General features: G+C 45.7%; 1 long non-coding RNA gene across 1 annotated transcript; it reads left to right on the top strand.

Annotated features, from left to right (window-relative positions):
• The first annotated feature begins 11,530 nt into the window (after positions 1 to 11,530).
• LOC106723976 lies at positions 11,531 to 12,199 on the top strand. The gene is made up of 3 exons (XR_001359729.1): positions 11,531 to 11,545; positions 11,992 to 12,052; positions 12,162 to 12,199. It is a non-coding gene; the product is annotated as an uncharacterized LOC106723976 (long non-coding RNA).
• The last annotated feature ends 9,140 nt before the right edge of the window (positions 12,200 to 21,339 follow it).

Here is a 21,339-nt window from a genome sequence, read left to right as displayed (position 1 = left end):
CTCCCCTCCATTCCGCCTGCTGCTCCTCCCCCAGGACTCCCAAACCCCACCCGTGGCGGCGCCCGCCTCCACCTCCGTGGCCCCACACCCCACCAACTGACCCTAAGACCTTCCCAGGGAACCCTCAATTCTTCGTCATTGACTCCGACAACCTAGGAACTTCCCCAGCTCTGCGCAGGGACCCCCCAGCTCAGTGACTCCCTCAGTTTCACACAGTCACTCCGGACCCGAGATCCCCACGCCCCTCCTTGATGACCGCAAACCTCAGTGACCCCGCTGGTCCCGTAACCCCGCCCTTTCTACCGTGTTCTCCCGCAAACTTGGTGACTCTCAAGCCTCCTTCCGTAGGTTCCCACCCAGTCATCTGCAAACCCTCAATGCCTGATCAGCCGTTCTTTGCCCTGTTACCTCATGGTATTCATTCCATGTCCCCCCTTCATCCTAAAGTCACCCCCACTGACAATCCTCGCTGCACCCAGCCCGCCAGTGTCAATCGGCACGTGATTTAAAAATGCCCTAGCACCATGCTGGTGCCAGGAAGATATGGAGATAAATACGAAGTAGTAATGGTTGGAGGCGCCAAAATAATTCTGGTTGAGTGTGTGGGCCCTGGCTCTGCCGGGGTTGTGCTTTGGGAACCTGGGAGAAGCCCTTTCTTCACTCTGGACCTCAGCTTCTCATCTGTATTATGATCAGTTTGGGTTAAAGGACCTGAGTTTATTTCCAGCTGTGAAAGTCTGCAATTCTCAGTCAAGATAATACTCCTTTGCAATCATTTTGTGCCCTAAGGAGTTTACTCTGGTAACCTCATCCCAGGGTCCACTTGCTTCCTGGTCCCTATTCTCTCACTCCCCTGACCCCCTACACTCTTAATAGTCCGTACCCACTTCCCTTGATCAGGCCCCATCAGTTAACATGCTTGCCAAGCAGCACAGCAGAATGCTTCAGCTCTAGGCATTGATGTGATAAGAGACCCGAGTTCTAGTGTGACTGTAGCCCTTCAGCTGTGGCACCTCAGGCATACCATTTAGCCTCTCCGAACCCTCATCTCCGCTCTTGTTAAGTGAGGATGATAGTAGTGCCTGAGATAATGTGTCCAAAGCACTTGGCACCTTGCCTGGCCCATGTTTACCCTTCAACAACCTCATGAGATGGTTGCTATTATATCCACCACCATTTCCCATTTTTGTTTGTTTTGAATTGGTTTTAAATAAATGAAGAACCTGAAACTCAGATAGGTATCACAGCTGGGATTTGAACCCAGTCTTCAAAACCCATTTGCTCTGTTACCTCTCGAGCCCTCAAACCTATCTAGTTTTCTAGGTCAGCCTCAGCCTAGAGGCTCAGTGCACGAAATTCGTGCACAGGTAGGGTCCCTAGGTCTGGCCAGCGATCAGGGCCGATCAGGTTCCCCACCTCCCTGCCTCCTTCCCTCGCTCCCTCAGTGCCCCGCCGCTGGTGGCCTGCCATGTTCCATGCTGCTCCCTGGTGGTCAGCACATGTCATAGCGAGCAATCGAACTCTAGGTCTCCTGGTCGAACTCCTGAGGGGATACTTTGCATATTAGCCAGATAGATAGATAGATAGATAGATAGATAGATAGATAGATAGATAGATAGATAGATTCCTAAGCCCTATATCAACTCATTCCACAAAGCTCAAGGTTTCTGTGACCCTTTGCCCCATGGCTTTGTGACTTCCTCAACCCATTGTTCATGACTTTTGACCCCACATGCCCTGACACCCCTGCACCTTAATACATTACTCTCTTCATTCTTTGTCCAGTTGTCATCTCACCCTAAGAGTCCTTGGAGCTCCTTCTCACTTCATTATTTCACCCTAAAGTGTCTCCTACTTCATTGACATTTTATCCCAGATCCTCTCATCCTATTAAGTTCCTTACCCACAGGAATTCATATACTCTAACGCCCTCTAGCCCTGCAGTCTTTCCTCATATGATCTCTTCCTATTTTCAGTCTCTTCTAGTGTTGTAGCTGCATCCCTTCTGCCATCCTTTACCTAAACCTTCATCTACTAGTAATTAGCTCTGATGTAGTGACTGCCTTCACTCAGCTTATAACCCTTTCATCTTAAGATCCTCCTTTTTACACTCTGTCCAATAAGCTGTGAGATCCTGCCTCTCAGATTCCCGGATCTCCTGGCATTTTCCTCATTTTCATCAGTGATGTCCTTTTCAAACCCGAATCATCTATCACCTTTTCCCTCTCCCTGTGCCCCTGTCCCTTCTCACAGTATCCTCTTCGTTTCCCTTATTTTTCTCCCAACCATCCTCACCTCACCAATCTTGATAACATCGATTATAATGTAAACCTCTCTCCCATCCCAACTCTGCCTTCTTCCTTTTTCCTGTGCATCTAACTCCAGGGCCACATGAACGACCCTGCCACTCAGCCCTCTCCTTCCTTCACACACAGCACTGTCCAAACCATTGGCCTCTTTGGCTTGTCCAAAGAACTACACAATTCTCTGGAAAGTTCTGATAATAGATCACCAAGTTCACAGTCCTTTAGAGAGCAAGGAAATTCTTCTGAATCAATCTAACCTTGTGTCCTTGACCCACTCCCACGACCCTATCCTGTTTATGAAACTGCTTGCTGTATATGCCCTCGGGGTAGAATGCTTTGAGTGTCAGCTTCTGCCTGCATTGAATTAGCTCCATTGTTTTCCAAGCCCTGGGAGGACTTTCCTATCCTCTCCCACCAGAAGACTGGTGAGTAGCAAAATGTAACCTTAAAGATTCACATCCAAAAGTCTGTTCTGTGGGTCACCAAATTCCCAGGCCTCCTGTAATGTACTTATTGACTCTACAGCAATAAATATAGCAGAGGGCATAACCCAGAGTTAAGGAGGGGTAAACTGCAGGGTCTACAAATTCCGTGGGTTTATTTTATTTATTTATTTACTTTTTTTTTTTTTTAATCCTCACCCAAAGATATTTTTCCATTGATTTTTAGAGATGGTGGAAAGGAAGGGGAAAGACAGAGAAATATGCTGTGAGAGAGACACATTGGTTGGTTGCCTCCTGCACGCGCCCTGACCAGGGCCAGGGATCAAACCTGCAGCCTAGGTATGTGCTCTTGTCCGGAATCAAACCTAGAACCTGTCAGTCCGCAGGCTGAGGCTCTATCCACTGAGCCAGACCGGATGGGGCTGTGGGTTTGTTTTTTAAATATATTTTTATTGATTTCAGAGTGGAAGGGAGAGGGAGAGAAAGATAGAAACATCAGTGATGGGAGAGAAACATTGATGGGCTGCCTCCTGCACGCGCCCCCTCGCCACCCCTCCCCCGCATCACACACACACTGGGATGGAGACCACAACCTGGGCATAGGTCGATGTTCAACCACTTGCTCCATTACTCCTCTTGCCCTCAAACCTGCCTAGTTTACGCTGGCCGGGATTAAATTAAACAGAGTTTTTGCCTTAGGTTTATTTAATCTTTCTTAGGGCACAGTATTTATGCTGCTTTGTATCTTTGTTATTTGTGTATTCTTCTCACCCAGCCTCCCACCCCCACTGTGATTTCTTTGAGAAGAGAGACTGGGCTTTCTTTACCTTCTGTCATCTTAATCCTGTCCCTCATATTTTCAGGTAGTCAGTAAATACTGGGTTGAATGAACACATTCAGAAATTTTACATCAGTACAAACAAGTGAAAACAGAAACAGCTTACATCTACATTCACTTGTAGCTACAACAGCCCTCTCCGCAAATCCTTCTAAAGGTGACAGTGGGCAGAGTTCCTTGATTTTAACAGTCTGGAATTTAGACATCTCTTTTTTTTTAGTCATTGCTCCAGTGGGGGAATGGTATAAGTGCTTGTTTTTACTGTATTCTGGTAAGATTAGCGATTAGGTTGACATACTTGCTAGAATACCGTGGTTACAAGGCCAGGGTCTGTCATATATAGACCAGTTCTTAAAAAAACAGCTAGATGAAATATTCAGTGGGGGTTTCAGAGACAGAATAGAAGAAACCAAATTAACAAAATGTTGATAATTGTTGAAGTTGGGTAATGGGTTCATGGGGTTCATTATACTATTCTTCTGTTGTGTATGTTTGAAATCCATAATATAATTGTTTTGTGGTTTTGTGTGTGTGTGTGTGTGTGTGTGTTTTTAAAAAAGGGCAGCTAGATGAACAAGTGAGAGTTTAGCACAGTTCCTTGGAAAACACCTCAAAGTAACTGAGCTGTTGCTGAGTCAGTACCATTATCTAGGTTGGTAGTATTTTTAGTCCTGGCCTATCTTTGACCTCTTCTGTTTGTGAGATACCAGGATGCTAAATACAAAAATTAGCACCCTGCAGAATCCTGTACCTGATGGCCTGGGAATTGTAACATCCTGGCAACAAGCACCTGTGGCTCTGGCCCTTCCGTGAGTCCCAGCCCAGGTGTGGTTTCTGGTGGTAATAGACTGGACTGGACTGGACCTCAGAAGAAGACAAGGCCATGGGGGAGGCGGGGAGAGATCAGATTCAACTAGGTTCTTCTGGTCTAAAACCTTTCTATTACTGGAAGATTCTAAAGGTACCGATGTTCGTTCATTCACTCGTCCATTCTACAAATGTCTGGTGGATCTGCTAGAGGCCAGGTACTGTTCCCTGGGGGTACAGCACTGAATAAAACAAAGTTCCAGGACTTAAAGAGCTCACCTTTTGGGGAGTGGATGAGGGAGAGACATACAATAAACAAATAAGGAAAGTATATCTTGAGAAAATTAAGCTGAGAAGAGAAGTAGGGAATACCAGGAGTCAGGGTATTACATTTGAAATAGAGTAGACAGAGAAGGTCCCACTAAAAAGCTAACGTTTGAGCAAAGAACTGAATGAAGTTAAGGAATGAGCCAAGTGTACATGTGGAGGAAATGTATTCCAGTCGGTGGGCATAGCAAGTACGCCGGTCCTGAGGCAGGAGGATGCCTCGTATGTTTGAGAAACATGAGGATGCCTGTGAGTATGGCTGTAGTCAGGTGAGCGAGCAAACAGCAGGAGATGTAGGGATGGGAGCGGGCTAGTGACAGATAACATTGGGCCTCATTGGCACTGGATTTTATTGTGAATTGTGAGTGAGGTGGGAGTCATTAGCAGTGGTTCTCAACCTTCTGGCCCTTTAAATACAGTTCCTCATGTTGTGACCCAACCATAAAATTATTTTCGTTGCTACTTCATAACTGTAATGTTGCTACTGTTATGAATCCTAATGTAAATATTTGATGGTCTTAGGAGACCCCTGTGGAAGGGTCGTTCGACCGCCAAAGGGGTCGCAACCCACAGGTTGAGAACCGCTGCGTTAGAGGATTCTAGGCAGATAAGTGACAATAACTGACATAAAGGATCATTCTGGCTGCTGTGTTGAAAAGTGTAGGGGCCGAGAGGGGGAGAAGGGAAACTGGTTAGGAGGCTACTGCAATGGTCCAGGCAAAAGAAGTTGGTGGCTTGGACCCAAAGTAAAGCAGTAAAGAGTGAGAAGTGGTTGGAGTCTGGATATATATTTTGAAAGAGGAGCCAACAGGATTTGCTGATAGATTGGATGCTGCAGGTGAAAGAAGTAGAGAAGGTGAGGATGGCTCCCTCATTTTTGGCCTGAGCAACTAAAGGATGGAGTTCCCATTTAGTAAAAATCAGGGGCCTGGGGGAGGAGGAGGTTGTGAGAAGGGGAAGATAAGGAATTCACTTTGGAACATGTCAACGTTGAGATTTTTGGGGGGATATGGGGATATTGAGCAAGCAGCTGGATTTACAAGCATGTTAGACATGAGTAGGTTTCTGCTCTCCTGGGAACTAAAAGAACACTATTACTGGGGAAGAGACGAAGGAGTATGGTGGGAAGGCGGTTCAGGTGTGAGGCCGGCTCTGCCACTGTGGAGCTGTGTGATCCTTTGGGACGCCTCTGCAGCTCTGGCCTCTGTATCTTTATCTGCGAAATGGCTGCTTTAGACTAGGGTTGATGAATTAGTGCTTAGAGTAAAGAAGGTAATACATCTGTAAGCTTGAGATTATTTTGTGCTGAACCCTACATAAGGTGGCGGCATCTCCCTCCCTCTCTCCCTAAAGTAATGTATAGAGAGTACCTACCTTGCGCTGGGTGCTATGCTGGATCCAGGGGCTATGATGGCATAGAAGGTGCACCCGTGCCTTTAAGCCGCCTGGTGTAGCTTCACTGCCAAGTGCAGAGGGAACGGGCTGGAGTCTGTTGTCTGGTGTGGTGTTAACCATGGAAACCTTGTTTTTGACCTGCGTGTGGGAGAAAACTGAACATGGACGTCAGGATGAGGCAAGGTAGTATTCCAAGTGGGGAAACTGGTCATCCTAGTTGGGGCTGGTGGAGAGTTAGGGTGGTGGGACTCAGTTCCTTTCCTCCACTTAACATTTACTCCTCTGCTAGGAACTTCTCTTAAGGAGCTCATAGTTCTAGAGTAGATGGAAGTCTGTGGAGTTTCAACTGGATTTAGTTCACAATAAGTGGCGCTGATTTAGAATTCAGATTTGAGCTAAAGAGCTCAATTCACAATGTGACCTAGTACTAGTATCTGTGGGCACATTCTTTGTTAGGTGCTGATTGAGCTGAAACGCATGCTCCCCAGGAACTTGAATTATAAGCAGTATAACGGAAAGTAGGAGTGTGTTATTTTCCCCCCAAAAGAGTCGAGTGTAAGGAAAACATATGGCAGGGTTCATCTCCTCACTGCGTCTGGTAGCACAGGCTCCGCGTGTTTACCCTTATGTCATTTAGATGTCAATGTTTATATTGCAAAGAGAGTCTCTGACAAGCTAAACAGAGACTCTGAGACACAAATCCAAGTGCAGCTGAAGCCATTGTCTTTAACAGGTGGCATTAAACTACTGACAAAACCGCAGGGGCCTCCTGCCCTGGCCACTGTCAGTAACGGTATGGAAATGAGAGTGACCCTGTGGGGAGCTCACCTATGCTGTGCAGTCATCTTGGTTTTGCTGGTAGAAATGCAGTTCAGCATCAGAAAGAGCTGCCGTGTGGGATGCGACATCCAATGCCTCACAGCATTCAGACTGTCTCAGTGGGGCGTCAGATGCTTCTTCGGTGCCGCTGGGTTACACATCCAAGCCTGCCCTCGGTGAAGGATGCATCTCTGAGCAGCCCAGGGGTAGTTTTTTAGCTTGGTAGTGTTTCTCACCGCCTGACTCTATTTCAGGTTCCTCAAACTACGGCCTGCGGGCCACATGCAAATACAAATATTGTATTTGTTCCCGTTTTGTTTTTTTACTTCAAAATAAGATATGTGCACTGTGCATAGGAATTTGTTCATAGTTTTTTTTTTTAAACTATAGTCCAGCCCTCCAACGGTCTGAAGGACAGTGAACTGGCCCCCTGTTTAAAAAGTTTGAGGACCCCTGCATTTAGTGGAAGTCCCTGCTGCTTTGGGATTTTGATAAAGCATGAGACCCACACAGTTAGGAACCGAGGAACAGGGGGCCCCTGGAGATTTAGAACTGGCCTGAGGCTTGGATGTGGAGGGTGAGGCAGGGGTACCTGAGACCAGTTCTCTGCATCTGAGCTCATCCTCTTAACCTAGGAAGTACTGTCCTGGGACCTTAAAAACAGTGAGGAGCCCCCTGGCCAGGAGACCCAGTTGGTTGGAGCGCTGTCCCATACACCAAAAAGGTTGTGGGTTCAATTCCTGGTCAGGGCACATACCTGGGTTGCAGGTTCGATCCCTGGTTGGGACGCATAAGGGAGGCAACTGATCCGATGTTTCTCCCTTCCTCTCTCTCTAAAAATCAATGAACATATCCGTGGGTGAAGGGAAATTAAAAAAACAGTGAGGGGGGAGGTAAAGCCTGCTTAGCCACTATTCCTGCAGGACCCAGCCTGGTGGCCAGGCTGGGACACACAGTGTTTCCTCAGGTCCCATGTAGATTTGCTGTTGCCTCGCGTTCCATGTGATGCTCTAGAATGGCATACAGGAATTGTGAAGCTATGTTTTCAGATGTGGTTTTGCTACAAATCTGTAACATCATGGACTCTATCCTGTCAGCACTGGACTAGCCATGCCTCACAGAGAATCATAGATATTCCTGTAACCAACAAAGGGAATGCAGAGCATGCTTTTAAACTGTCTTCTTTTATTCATTTACTAGTGGCCCGGTGCACAAAATTTGTGCACATTAAAAGGGGATTAATTAGAAGAAATATTTTTTTAAAATATATTTTATTGATTTTTCACAGAGAGGAAGGGAGAGGAATAGAGAGTTAGAAACATCGATCAGCTGCCTCCTGCACACCTTCTACTGGGGATGTGCCCTCAACCAAGGTACGTGCCCTTGGCCGGAATCGAACCTGGGACCTTTCAGTCTGCAGGCCGACGCTCTATCCACTGAGCCAAACCGGTTAGGGCTAGAGGAAATATTTTAATATTGCTATTTGCCTTTCTCTATAATTGAAGTGTCAGAGATGAAAGAAAATTCGTAAAATGTATATGAAAATCTTCCTCCTGTCAGAGTCTGGGGCATGCCGCAGGACCCAGACTCAAGTCCCCGCCCACCTGTGGCGCCTAAAAATCGCGTGAGACCCAGACCCAGCAGGCCCCAACTCCATTGGGCGAGATCCAGACCCCGCCGACCCCACCCTTGTCAAGCCCCATTGGGCGGGGGCGCAGCCTCAGGTCCCCTGGCCCAGCACCTGGCAGGGGGTGCACACCACGGGACCCAGAGTCAAGTCCCCGCTCATGCACGTGCGCCCCCAAAATCACGCGAGACCCAGACCCGGCTGGTCCCACGCTTATCAAGCCCTGCCAGGCGGGGGGCACAGCCTCAGGTCCCCTGGCCCGGCACTAGGGGCGGGGGACATGGCCTGAGGTCCCCCAGCCTGGGCCAGGGAAGGGAATGTGCCTTGAGGTCCCCCATCAAACCCTGACGGGTGGGGGACGTGGCCTGAGATCCCCCATCAAGCCCCGCCGGGCAGGGGGCATGGCCTGAGGTCCCCCAGCTCGGGCCAGGGTAGGGGGCATGCCTTGAGGTCCTTGTCAAGCCCCGCCGGGTGGGGGACGTGGCCTGAGATCCCCCATCAAGCCCCGCCGGGCAGGGGGCATGGCCTGAGGTCCCCTGTCAAGCCCCACTGGGTGGGGGGGCCAAGCGCCACGCAGCCTCAGGTCCCTGCCGATTGCTCGTTAAGGCTTGTTACAGGAACTCGGCCTCCGCTGTGGGCGCAGCCATCTTGTGTTACGGAATACCTACCTCTGCTGTGGGCGCAGCCATCTGGACCATTACGGTGTAATGGTCAATTTGCATATTCCCTCTTCATTAGATAAGATTTTTATTTCTTTTACATAGGTAATACATTCATGAGGCTTTTGGGGGTTTTTTAAGTATGAAAAATACAGCGCTGGCCAGTTTGGCTCAGTGGATAGAGTGTCGGCCTGCGGAATGAAGGGACCCGGGTTTGATTCCAGTCGAGGCCATATGCCTGGGTTGCGGACTTGACCCCCAGTGTGGAGCGTGCAGGAGGCAGCTAATCAATGATTCTCTTTCATCATTGATGTTTCTCTCTCTCCCTCTCGCTTCCTCTCTGATACCAATAAAAATATATTTAAAAAAAGAAAGATACATAGTGAAAAGTCACCCTTCTCTTGTTTTGCCCCAGTCACTCAGCCTTCCACAGGCAACCCTGGTTAATAATTTCTTAATTATCTTTCCACAGATTATTTTTTAATGCCCATGGGTGCATACAAAAGGCACTGTTTTATACCTTGCATTTTTATTTAATATACAGGGTGGGGCAAAAGTAGGTTTACAATTGTTTGTGTGGAAAATAATACAATAATTAATAAATAATAATACAAGAATAAGCTGTTTTGTGTACTCACAACTCTAACCCTACTTTTGTCCAACCTATATTTTAGTTTTTCATGTCAATATGTTAAGGGCTCCCTCATTTATTAATGTCTACATAGTAAAGAAGTCCTGTATTTCTAGAGAGCCAAAGCATCCCCACCCCAGCTCTCCTGTTGCTTCTTCTATTTATGCTATTTCTAATTTTTTGTTATTAGTGCATACAAGGATGCCATGAATAACCTTGGACTAGACCTGAAATTGCTGGGTCAGGTGGTGTATACATTGCTAATTTTGATTGATACAGCAAATTGCTCCACATAGAGCTTGTACCAGTGTGTACTCCCAGGACGTGATGCCTGTTTCCCTTTGGCATCATGAACATTGATTTGAGTTAAGAATGTACATAGCGTGCGCTCCCTCCCCGGAGCATGCCCATGCCTTTCTTCCCTCTCAGGCGCGCATCTCCTAAATGCTAAGGGTCCCCACAACACTTGCAGCCGGGGGAGCAATGGGCAGCGGCAGCTTGTCCCGGGCTCACTCCCTGAACCTGTCCCCAAGGCCCCCTTCCTCTGACTTCCCGGTGAGCTAACAGCAGCCCCGCCTCGGCTCATTTCTTCCCTGAAACACGTCTTAGAGCCAGAGCAGCCCCGCCCGGCTCTCCTGTTGCTTCTTCTGTTCTAAATCTTTCCTGCTCCACTGTCCCAGGCTTTAATAAACAGACTCTCAGAGTCAAAAGGAATATATAGACTACCTAGAGGTCAGGGTAGGTACTGAATCGTGGAGCCCCACCATGACACTCCGTTCCAGAAGATACACAGAGCACAACAGTCTAGTTTGAAGAACATTGCATTTAAAAATATATTCAAAAGAGGTAACTGGGCCTTTGGTGGTTAGAAAAAAGGAAGAAAAATTCCAGAGGAATTTGTTCTCGACCTCAGCACTCACACTGGCGTGCATTAGAGGAAGAACAGACACCTCTCTTTGCAGTGCAGTACCAAGGAGGGGTGCGGTGCAGGGAGTAATAGAGAGGCTGTGGGAGAATAAAGGAAAATCCTAGGGAGGAGCTGGCAACCAAGCAAACGGGTTTCGTGTCCACTGGAGAATTACCTCAGCCCAATGCCGCTACCTACTCATGTCAGCGACCTTATTTTTTTTTAAAGATTATACCCCTTTCAGCACAACTATTCATCTCTTCTTGGCCTCTTCTACCATCATCTCACTTGGAGTTAAGGTTTCTGTGAGCTGATGTCTTTTTTCACTTAGCATTAATTTGCAAACCCTTCTCCATTAATCCAGATGGTCCGTGGTTCTTGTCTAAAATGTTTAAACAGGCATCCTTGTGCAGATAGCTCTTGTTTTCTGTGGACTCCTTTTGTGGGATGAATTACGAAGACGAGGTTATTAGCTCTCAGATGCAGAACTTTCCCCAGTGGGGTTCGGCATTGACGGACTGCCCTCTGGGGAGTCTAGTGCCATCAGCAGCGCATGCGTGGGCCAGCCTCCTGGTGTTGCCAACATCCATGGTTGGGATTTTTTTTTTATTAATAGACTTTATTTCTTAGAGCAGTTTTAAGTATACAGAAAAATTGAACAAAGTACAGAGTAATCCCATATACTTCCCCCCACCTCCGTTCCCAGTTTCCCCTATTTTAAGCAGACCTCGGAGATATTTCAGGTTCCGTTCCAGACCACGACAGTAAAGCAAATGTTGCAATAATGTGAGTCATAGAAGTTTTGGGTTTCTCTATGCATATAAAAGTTATGTTGACACTATACCGCAGTCTATAAGCGAGCATTAGCATTATGTGTTAAAATACAGTGTACATAACTAGTAACTGCTCCCCGTTATCTGAGCCTTCAGCAATCATACGAGTCATAATCTTTTTGCTAGTGGAGGGTTGTGCCTCGATGTCGATGTCTGCTGACTGATCAGGGTAGTGGTTGCTGAAGGGTGGTGTGGCTGTGGCAGATTCTTAAAATAAGACAATGAAGTTTGCAGCATGGGTTGACTCTTCCTTTCACGACTGATTCTCTGTAGCTTGTGATGCTGTTTGATAGCATTCTACCTGCAGTAGAACTTTCAAAATTGGAGCCAGCCCTCTCAACCCTGATTTATCAACTAAGTTTACGTAACATTCTAAATCCTTTGTTGTCATTTCAACAGTCTTCACAGCATCTCCACCAAAGTAGATTCTATCTCAAGAAACCGCTTTCTTTGTTCACCGGTAAGACTCCTCATCCGTTAAAGTTTTATCACGAGATGCAGCCACTCAGTCACATCTTCAGACTCCACTTCTAACTCTAGTTCTCTTGCTGTTTCCACCACATCTGCAGTTACTTCCTCCACTGAAATCCTGAGCCCCTCAAAGTCATCCATGAGGGTTGGAATCAACTTCTTCCAAACTCCTGTTAATGTTTACTCAGTGAATTGCCACAAACCTTCAATTTTTTTTAAAGCAGTATTTGTGAAGCGCAATAACACAAGGTATGCCTGTGTTAACATCTTGCATTATGCGGTTATCTGCTACAATTGGTGAACCAGTGTTGGTGCATTATTAACTAAAGTCCACAGTGTACATTAGGATTCACTCTGTGTTGTACGTCCCATGGATTGTGTGAATTGCATAATGTCAGGATCCAGCATTACATGTCACACAGAATAGTTTCACTGCCCAAAATGCCCTGTGCTCCACCTCTTCATCCCTCCTCTCCTCCCTCTGCACCCTTGGCAACCACTGGTATTTTTACTGTCCCCATAGTTTTGCCTTTTCTAGAATGCCACATAGTTGAACTCATATTGTATGTAGTCTTTTCAGATTGGCTTCTTTCACTTAGCAAAATGCATTTAGGGTTCCTCTATGTCTTTTTATGACTTAGCTCATTTCTTTTTACCACTGAATATTCCATTGTGTAGATGTACCACAGTTTATTTTTTAAAGGACACTCTCGGGAAGGTATGAACACAAGTTTTCAACTCGTTCGGGTAAATTAGGACCAGGATTGTTGGATCGTTTGGTAAGAGTATGGTTAGCTTTGTAAGAAACTGCCAAACTGTCTCCCAGAGCACCATCTTGCCTTCCCACCAGCTATAAATAAGAGTTTCTGTTCCTCCACATACTTGACAGCATTTGGTGTTGTCAGTGTTTTGGATTTTGGCCATTCTAATCAGGGTGTTATAGTATCTCATTGTCTATTGGATGTTAATACTTTTACTTTGAGTTTTGGTAATTTAATACCAGTAAGTAAAATAGTGTCATGATTATTCTTTCTTTGTGTGTGTTTTTTGTTTGTTTGTTTGCTTTTCATTTCATATTGTAGCTTTATTTGTCCAGTGGGAATTGGATATTGTTCTTAGAGGTTTGTTAAGTGTCTGCATGTATTTTTTTCACCCAACTTTTAAAATTGTGGCAAAATACACATAACGTAAAATTTGCCATCTTAATTAATTTTTTGTTGTTGTTAATCCTCACCTGAGGATATTTTTTAATTGGTTTTTAGAGAGAGTGGAAGGGAGGGAGGTTAAGGGAGGGAAAGAGAAATTTTTGATGCAAGAGTGCCTCCAGCACTCACCCCAACCGGGGCCAGGGGTCAAACCTGCAACCCAGGTATGCGCCGTTGACCAGGAATCAAATGCCAGAACTCTTCAGTTCAAGGGCAAACCTGTAACCACTGAACCACAACTGCCAGGGCATCTTAACCATCTTTTTTCTTAAATACATTGTTTTTATTGATTTTATACAGAGGGAGAGGGAGAGAGAGATAGAAACATCTATGAGAGAGAAACACCATTCGGCTACCTCTTGCATGCCTCACACTGGGGATCAAGCCCACAAACTGGGCATTTGCCCTGACTGGGAATCCAAGCAGTGACCTCTTGAGTGCATGGGACGATGCTCAACCAACTGAGCCACACTGGCCAGGCGCTCTCAACCATTTTTAAGTGTACAGTTCAGTTGCATGTGTTTTTAATATCATGTCTTATGGTTTATTTCTTTACTATTTCCCCCTAATGTTTTTTTAAACTAACTCTTCTTTTGATTTGATTTTTTTTGGGTGTGTGTGCTTGTTTTTGCCTTCTCTTCCTTGTAAGGATCTGGCTATTGTTCCATTTTAATGAGCTAATGAAGTAAATGTAACCTTTCTGTCACAGGGCGATGGTTCTAACTAGCTGTGGCGTCCCGTCTGTCCTGCTGGTGAGGGAGGGCTCCACTTTCAGTAGCCCTTCCTCAGCCAGTGGTCACCCCACGCCGACTCCACAAACAGTCCCAGTGGCACTTCATCAGAGCCCTACTAACTTCTTGTTGGTGTAAAGCAAATCCTTAGGATAACCCTTCCAAATGCCTTTATCCTGGGCTTTTCTTTTCATGGACAAAAAGTGGCTTTGAAACTCAGCCATGATTGGGTGTTTACAAATTAAGGTGTTAAAATTCACTTAAACATATGACTGACAAGTAGATTTTTAAGTTATCTGCGTTCGTTTAAATGAATTCTGTTCTACAGTAACTGGGGTCTGCATCTTCACTGTCCTTTTGAAATTGAAAATAATCCTTTTGCCTAATTACTCCTTTTGCTGTGACTAATTCAAAACTGTAAAACTGTAGTAGCCAAATAGGAACCATACTAAAAAGTGATTTGGGCTTTTAACATCAGTGTGTGTGCATTGAAGTCTTTTTCTATAGTAACAAATACTGAATAATTTTACTACAGCTCTTCCAAATCTGGTTCTAATTTGCCCCTTGACTCCCTCGGCCTCTATCCCTCCCAACTTAATGCCATTTTGTCCTCTCTGAGCCCAAATGAGGACTTTCTTGAGTGAGAAGTCACATTTTTTCCTAAGTTCCTTTTTTTTTGTTTGTTTTTTTTGTTTTGTTTTGTTTTGCTTCTAAATACAGTTGCCCTCCAGGCTGGCTGAGACAGAGTACAGAAAGCCTGTTCTAAATGCCCAGGGAGTGCTGGTGGCAGAAAGTGATGGAAGAGAGAGCAGGTTGAGGTCAAGGAGGAGCCCAGTTGTGTGTGGATCAGGTTACCCTTGAACCGGGGTGGATGGAGGGCAGAAACAAACACATGGCTCCTCTAGTTTCCCATCTCTCAGGTCCCGCATTTTTCTGCCGTGAGGATGCAGGTTAAGCACACTTTGTTTCACGGCGAGCCCTAAACACCTGAAGTCTCTAAAAAGTTTTTCTAAATGTTATTTCTCCCCAGTAAGTATAATTTATGTTTTTACATTGGAAAGCATTTCTATATGGGGTGGGTTTACAGTTGTTCATATGGAAATAATACCATAATTAATAAGTAATAATTCAAGGAGCCGTGACCAGTTTAGCTCAGTGGATAGAGCATCAGCCTGCGGACTGTAAGTTCCCAGGTTCGATTCCGGTCAAGGGCATGTACCTTGGTTGCAGGCACATCCCCAGTAGGAGGTGTGCAGGAGGCAGCTGATTGATGTTTCTCTCCCATTGATGTTTCTAACTCTCTATCCCTCTCCCTTCCTCTCTGTAAAAAATCAAAATATATTTAAAAATAATAATAATAATTCAAGGATAAACTCCATGTTTTGAGTACTCATAACTATAAACCTATTTTTTTCCCCCCCCCCCCCCCCCGTATTATGAAGTCATAGGGCTATTTCCTGCATCAGAGTCAATAGGTTAAGCTCATTTAAAAATGCAACAAACATCCCTAGCCGGTTTTGCTCAGTGGATAGAGCGTCGGCCCATGGACTGAAGGGTCCTGGGTTTGAGTCTAGTCAAGGGCACGCTGCCTGGGTTGCAGGCTTGATGCCCAGGGCTTGCGGAGGCAGCTAACCGATGTCTCTCTCTCACATTGATCTTTCTCTCTCTGTCTCTCCCCTCCCTTCCACTCTTTCTAAAAATCAATGGAAAAATATCCTTGGGTGAGGATTAACAAAAAATACCAACAACAAAAAGCAATAAACTGAAACTGGACTTGCTGCTACTTCTGGGAGAGTCATCCCTACCTTTTGTCATGGCTCTTATCCCCTTTGCCCTCCCCCAGTCTGTCTCTCCCCTCTCAGCTCAGGTCATGGGGGAGCTGGTAACCCTAACCCTCCGCAGAGAAACAGAGCAGCTGCCCTGCTCCCCTCGCCCTTCCTCAGGGGGCCACCGGAGTTGTGAATCTAAAATGTCAAGTGCAGGCAGGAACTCACACGCAGCCATCTGAGGCCTCTCTTTGACTCTGTCAGTCTCAGTGTTGTTAGTTTAGTACCGACGCAGTAGGATTCAGAGAAAACCATTTGATGAAATCAAGGGAGAGAAGTGGCAGGCACTTGTACATGCCTGGCAGCCATGAAGCACCTCTGTCAGGCTCTGTTGGAAGGCAGCGTCAGGCGTCGGGGAAAGGTTAGCGAGCAAGAGTGGACTGTCTTAAAGGTTTATAATCAGGTGGGGAACCTTTTTTCTGCCAGGGGCCATTTGTATGTTTATAACATCATTCTCAGGACATACAAAATTATCAACTTAAAAATTAGCCTGCTATATTTGGTCAAACATTTAATTAACTCACCCCTAACGCCTTGGCAGGGCCAGACCAAATGATTTCTCGGGCCTTATAAGGCCCTTGGGTCGGACGTTCCCCACCCCAGGTTTATATTATGAAGCTTATGGAGGAAAATTGAATATTTAGCCCGAACATGAGAACATGTGGAGGAGTGGAGATTGCTTTGCTTTGAGTCTCAGAAGACTCAAAGGGAAATGTGGCTCAGCTGTTCCCGCTTTCCATTGTGGCAGGTCAAGAACTGGGTTTCAGTTGCAGTGGATGAGATGAAAGTTAAACAACCAATATTCTAGGGTTTTAAGTGCTGACATTGTGTCACAGTGGATTGGCAGAAGGAAGAAATACACCAGATATTGAGAGGTATGGGGCCAGCCTGCCTGGCTTTGAATCCTGGCTTCAGCTATGGAAACTTGGACAAATTACTTCACCTCTAAGCCTCAGTCACCCCATCTGTAAAATGGGCAAATTGTACCTACATCCTCATAGGATTATTCTTAAGATTGGAAAGAAGAGTTGCCCTAGATGGTGTGGCTCAGTTGGTTGAGCATTATCCCATGCACCAAAAGGTCGCCAGTTCGATTCCTGGTCAGGGCACATGCCCAGGTTTCAGGCTCGGTCCCCGGTCAGAGTGTGTGCAGGAAGCAGCCAATTGATGATTCTCATGTTGATGTCTCTCTCTTTCTCTCCTTTCCTCCCTCTCTTCCTCTCCTTTTCTCTTTCTCTAAAATCAATAAAAACAAATTTTTAAAAAACGAATAAAAGAGTTAATGTAGGTAAAGTGCTCTGAACAGTGGCAGGCACATACTAAGGGCTATATATTTGATAAATGTAACTAACATGAGCAGTGGAAAGGAATTCAGGGTCATCGGGCCAGTGCTTCATTTTACAGATTAGGTGGCTGTCACGGGAGGTGGAATCAAGATTAGAAGCCATTTCTGCAGACTAGTCCTGGGCTGTTGCCACTGTTCCTGGCTCTGTTTTAGAACTACCCATTGCTTCAAACGCATTTCCCTTTAGGCTCCTCTCCCATCCCCTCCTTGGAGCCCATATTTCCAAAGTACTTCCTATATCCCAGCCCTGTGCTAAATGCTGACATACGTGACCTCATCTAGTTCTTACAGCAACCTGTGAGGAAGGTTTCATTATTGTCCCCCCCCCCCCCCTTTTTGTTAATCTCACCCAAGAATATTTTTTCTATTTATTTTTTTAGAGAGAGAATGGAAGGAGGGGAGAGAGGAAGAGAGAAACATTGATGTGAGAGAGAGACATCAATTGGTTGCCTTCTGCACATGCCCCCACTGAGGCCGGGGATCAAACCTGTGCCCTTGACCAGAATCGAACCCACGACCCTTCGGTGCTCAGTCTGACGTTCTAACCATTGAGCAACCGGCCAGGACTATCCCCTTTTGTAGAAGTGCCATCTGAGGCTCAGAGAGGTTCAGTTGCCCAAGAGTACACAGTTTCAAAGAGGTAGAATCCACACTATCTCACTGCAGAGCTTGTGTTCATAACCACACTATGAATTTTCCTCAAAAAGTCCCAATAGTATAGAGATGAGCTCAGTTAAACCACCATTGCTGCAGCAGCACTGGGCCCAGCCAGACAGATTTGAGGTCATTTTGTAATCCCTTTCAATTTATAGTCTGCTTTATTTCAGACTTAGACTCTCACATGTTTTCTTGTTTCTGACACAATACCTTTACACAACAACCGGTTACCAGAACAATTTCCCTCCCTGGTAAAGAGTGTGAAAGTCGAGGATCATGGAGCAGACTGAGAGAGGCCAGACCAGAGCTTCCTTCCATAAGAGTGGGACTCTGGGAGTTATCAGGGCTCTGGGCCAAGTTGGGGGGTCACTGCTGGGGTCCCAGCAAACCAGAAGATGGGTCAGATGTCAGAATTCCCACCTAGACCAGTTGTTTGTTTGTTGTTGTTGTTGTTAATTCTCACCAGAGGATATTTTTTCCATTGATTTTCAGACAGTGGAAGGGAGGGAGGAGGGGGAGGGAGAGAGAGAGAAACATCGATGTGAGAGAGACATATCGATTGATTGCCTTCTGCACGCATCCCTATTGGGGCTGGGAGACATGCAACCAAGGTATGTGCCCTTGACTGGGGATCAAACCTGCAACTCCTAGGTCTGTGGGCCAACATTCTAACCGCTGACCCAAACCAGCAAGGGCTACCTTTAATCCCTGTAAGACTGATGACAGTCTTGGACTCCTCCCACTTCAGAAAAATGCTCAAGCTCACACTATTTTTAGGTAGCTTCAGGGTTCATAAACCCCAGCTACTAGTAAAATCCTCTGTACTAGGCAGCATAGTAGAGTACTTAAGATCCAGACGGCCTGGGTTCAAATCCTCCTCTCCCACTTCAGTTTCCTCAATTGTAAAATGAAGATAATAATAGGATTGTGGTGAGGATTAAATGAGTTACATGTAAAATGCTTAGTACATGGTTAGCTCTACAGCGGTATTCATTATTGATGGTAGTAGTATTGCTGTCCCTGGAGCTTAGCCCATTCTGTAAGTGTTTATGGACAGAATGAATGAATTATCCTACTGGAGATGCCAAGTCTAGGGTAGAGCATCCCAACCAGTGTGTCACAAATGGACTGTAGTTAGGTTAAGAAATTGATCCGTTCAGCCCTTGGGGCTACCAAAGTCCCAGCTGGTGTTGCTTCTGGCTTCAGGCAGCAATATCCAAGGTGTCGCATGCAAATATCCTCTCCTCTCTGGGTGCTCTGACGTGGACACAGTTTGGGCAGCATTGATGAGAAGATCAGCTGGTGGGTAGTGAGGATCAAGTAGCCCATGTAGATTCCAAGCCCAGGGGAATCTTTGGGTGTGTGGCAAAGAGAATCTTAACCACTGAACCATGAGCAGAAGCTTCACGAGTGTGGGCTCTCCAGCCCCAGTCGGCTCCACGCCACGGCAGATGCAGAGGAAGTCTGCCAGCTGGACGCTCCAGTGCTTCCCTCCTCGCACATGAGGACCCTGTGAGTCACTCCGCAGGGATCTGTAGAGACCCCACAGCGACCCAGGAACCAGGCTGCAGCCCAGAGTCCTGTGTAGGCAGCAGGTGTTAGAGGTATGATACGGAGTGAAGTAGGTGAAGGAGTGCGGGTGCTGGGAAGAGGCAGTGCCCGGGGCTGCAGGGACTTCGGAGGGACCAGCCTTGTCTGCAAGGTGGATTATGAGGAAGCCTTTGAAGAGTTTTGATCAAGACAGTGTTAAATTTAGGTTTGTACTTTTTGTTAAGTCATCCTGACAAAAAATTACACAATGAATAGGAATCCGGGAAGAGTTTGTTTGAGGACATAGGTTAGAAACTCTTATAGTATACAGTCGAGAGGTGAGAGTGATACTCGCCTGAAACAGGTAGCTAGGCTTTTTAAAAAATTTGAGATATAATTGACATACAGTTAACCCTTGGTTTTGTGGACCTTGATTTAATGGACTTGAGGTTTAACTGATAAAATTTCCTGTCCGTATGTCATATGTGAAAATTAACACCCTGTTAATTTTAAGATACTTTTAACCAATATTTGCTTATAATTAAATTAACAGGGGTTTTTTTGGTTATGAATTCACTGTTATTTTTAACAAATTTCACAAATAGGCTATATGTTGGAAAAAACACTGTAGTAATATCGCCAACAGAAATAAATATGATATAACTATAGTCTATCAGTGGTTCTCAACCTTCCTAATGCCGCGACCCTTTAATACAGTTTCTCATGTTGTGGTGACCCCCAACCATAAAATTATTTTCATTGCTACTTCATAACTGTAATTTTGCTACTGTTATGAATCGTAATGTAAATATCTGATATGCAGGATGTATTTTCATTGTTCGCGACCCACAGGTTGAGAACCGCTGGTCTACATATTTAAATGCAAAAGTCACTGCTCGTAAACAATGTTCAGCAAATGATTAGCACATGATCACACCGCATCACACATGGTAATTGGTTCTGTTGTCACGTGGTGTGTCTTTCTGCAGCAATTTTAACACCTGGCGGCTGATGTTCCTACATGCACTAAGCCATGCCCCAGCTGTGTGCATTTGTTACTCAGGGTAACTGGCGAATGCACGCATTTACTAGACCTCAGTATAAATGTAAAATTACTGTAACAAATATAGAAAACTTTTCTGTGAAATTGAACTTTTCATGTGTACTTAATTTTAATTACACAAATGTGTCTACATAAGTAAAAACATAAACTAATTTGTCAATTTTTTAACTACACATTTGGAAAAGCTGCTTTATTATATAACAAACAGCCCCTAGCCCAAATTAGCCCATTATATTGAGGTTTTACTGTATAATACACATTAGTTTCAGGTGTACAACAATAATGATCTAATATTTGTACATATTGAAAAATTATCACCATGGTAAGTCTAGTTAACATCCGTCAACATACATAGGTACAGAATTTTTTTCTTGTGATGAGAACTTTTAAGATTTACCCTGTTTGTAACTGTCAAATATACAACATAGTATTGTCACCATGCCATACATTGTATCCCCAAAGCATATCTATATATATAAAAGCCTAAGTGACCACATGACCGGAGCAACTGGTCGCTATGACACACACTGACCACCAGGGGCCAGACACTCAATGCAAGAGCTGCCCCCTGGTGGTCAGTGCGCTCCCACAGTGGGAGCCCTGCTCAGCTGACCGACCCTGTCCTGGCAGCCCACCAGCCCGGCAGCAGCCACTCACTCCCTCAGTAGTCCTGCAGGTCCAATCTCTGGAGAATGGGCCAGGCACTGACAGACCAGTGCTGCCAGCACAATCCTGACAACGCCACCAGCCTCCTGGAAGTTGGCGCCGCTTCTCCTCCCTAGATGCTCCACTAGGAAGAAACGATATAAAAGTGGCTGCCAGGTGGCTCCCAACAACCAGTGCGAACATCAGTGGGATAGATCCTGATCCTGGGCAGGCAAGGGCATCCCACCAGCCACCACCCACCTGGAGGGCTGAT

This window comes from Myotis brandtii, unplaced genomic scaffold (assembly GCF_000412655.1).
Source record: "Myotis brandtii unplaced genomic scaffold, ASM41265v1 scaffold687, whole genome shotgun sequence".
Lineage (NCBI taxonomy): Eukaryota > Metazoa > Chordata > Mammalia > Chiroptera > Vespertilionidae > Myotis > Myotis brandtii.
Note: the sequence above shows the minus strand (reverse complement) of the source record. Positions and strands in the feature narration are given on the sequence as shown.